A 2,524-nucleotide genomic window follows, 5' to 3' on the forward strand; every position below is an offset into this window, starting at 1 on the left:
CATGTGTTTGGTGCTTTTGCAAGTGATATTTTATTGTATTATTATTTTAAAGATTTTATTTATTTGACAGAGTGAGAGAGAAAGAGCAAGAGAGAGAGCACAGAGGAAGAGGGAGAGGAAGAAGCAGACTCCCCACTGAGCAGATGCGGCACTCCATACCAGGACCCTGAGATCATGACCTGAGCTGAAGGCTGGTGCTTAATGAACTGAGCCAACCAGGCGTGCCTGCAAATGGTATTTTAAAGTTTAGTTTCCTTTTGTTCATTTTTAATTATTGAAAATGATGGATTTTTATATAATGATTGTTTTTTACTTTTAAATTTTTTTTAAAATCAGTTTAGTAACATATAGTGTATTATCAGTTTCAGAGGTAGAATTCAGTGATGCATTAGGTTCATATAACACCCAGGGCTTATTACATCAAGTGCCCTCCTTAATATCCATCACCCAGTAACCCCATTCCCCAACCTACCTAGACAATCACAATCACGTATCATTAAAAAATTTTACTTTTCCCTTTCTGAACTAAATGAACTGTATTATTTGTTGGTATTAATGTTGATATTTTCCCTTATTACTCTGAAGTTTATGTTACCTAACATTGAAGTGGGTTTCTTGTAGACAGCATAGAGTTGAGTTAGTTGGTTTTTTATCCATTCAGTGGATATTGTCAAATGTAGACCATTTACAAATAAACTGATTATTGGTATGTTAGGGCTTAAATCTGCTATTTTATTATTTGTGTTGTTTTTTTCTTTTGTTTCTCTTTCCTCTGATTCCCTTTCTTGACTTCCTATGGGTTACTTAATATTTTTTTAGAATATTGTATACTAGAAATTGTAATTTATTTATAGTAAATGAGATTTAAAGTAAACATACTAGCTGTTAAGATATATAAAAATTAAATTTCCATTTTAAAAAAGAAAACATAATAAACGTAATAAAAACTAGAAGAAATAAAATGTGAATTGTATGCTTAGGGATGAAAATATAGTCACTGAAATAGAAATTAATTGTGTTTGGATTAAACTCTAGATTGGATATAGTTGAAGACATATTTAGAGAACTAGACATTATCATGAGGAATTAGAGAATCAGGAAAATGAGTCCTGAGGATTCACCTAGAATGCGTAAAGGAAAGAAAAAAAATGATTTAAAAAAACAAAAAAGGCAGTTAAGAGACAAAGAAGATATCCTGAGAGCCTCCACTTTTATTCTTCAGGTAAATACCTAGTAGGGCAATTCCTGGGTCAGGTGGTAATTCTATTTTTAACTCTCTGAGGAACCTGTTGGCCATCTCTATGTCTTTTGTTGATAAATGTTTAATCATGTCTCATGCCCAATTTTTTAGTCTAATAGGTATGCCAGAAGAAGGTGATGGAGGGAGGGACTGATGATACTAGATTTGAAAAGATAGCTAATGATAATTTTCCAAAATTGGAAAAAGACAGGAATCTTCAGGGTAAAAGTGAATTTATATAAATATGTTTTCCTAAGATTTCCGTGTTGGTTCACCTATTTTTTGCACTTTTCCTACAAATTCTTGAATATATTTATTAGATATTTTTGTATCACTTTCTGATAGTTCCAATAGACAGCTTCTCTATAGATCCATTCCTGGTGATACTTTTCCTTGAATGGAGTATTTTCTTGCTTTTTCCATCACACACACACACAATTATATATTCTTATTTATTTAGGAAGGAGTTATACCAGAGAGTTATACTCTTTAGAACAGTAGACACTGAGGGATACTCCTGCTGTATTTTCCCCCCAGTTGTGGGAGCTCTCTCCTACATCTCACAGTCAAAGCGAGAGATGATTACTTAGACTCTGCCAAGTGTTAACCTCATATGTGACGAAGCCGTAAGTTTAAGAAAATTGAACTGACCTCAGGTTAGTTGAACATCCAGTCTTCCACACTACCAGCTAGTGATAGCTATTGACATAGTTACTGGAATTTCTTAGACACTTTTTTACTAAACAGACAATAAAAAATAGATTTAGTTGACAGTTCTATACTCATAATTTACATTTGTAATTACAAACCTGTCAAAGAAATATCCTGCCCCACAGGATTTAGTGTGCAGATATTTGCAAACATTTATAGAAGAAATAATGCTAAATCTTAAGCTAAGTATTTAAGAAAACAGTAGATGAAGGAGCATATTCCAACTCAATTTATGAAACCAGAATCACCCTATCCAGAACCAGATGAGGACAATTTCAAAAAGAAAAAAGAAACATCACAGGGCAATGTACCTCATGGATATAGATGTGAAAATCCTTAACAAACAGTAGGAAAGCTGAATCCGGCAATATCTAAGATATTCAATGACCAAGTAGATTTATTCCAAGAGAGTGCATGTTCAGTTTGACATTTGAAAACAAAGTAATGTATGTACTATCTTAATAGATTAAATGAGAAAATTCATCTAACTATGTCAATAGATGCCGAAAAAGTTGTCGATAAAATTGGCTCCCCCCTCACCAACTTTATGGCACCCACTGAGCCACCTGGGCA

Source organism: Vulpes lagopus, chromosome 10 (assembly GCF_018345385.1).
Source record: "Vulpes lagopus strain Blue_001 chromosome 10, ASM1834538v1, whole genome shotgun sequence".
Lineage (NCBI taxonomy): Eukaryota > Metazoa > Chordata > Mammalia > Carnivora > Canidae > Vulpes > Vulpes lagopus.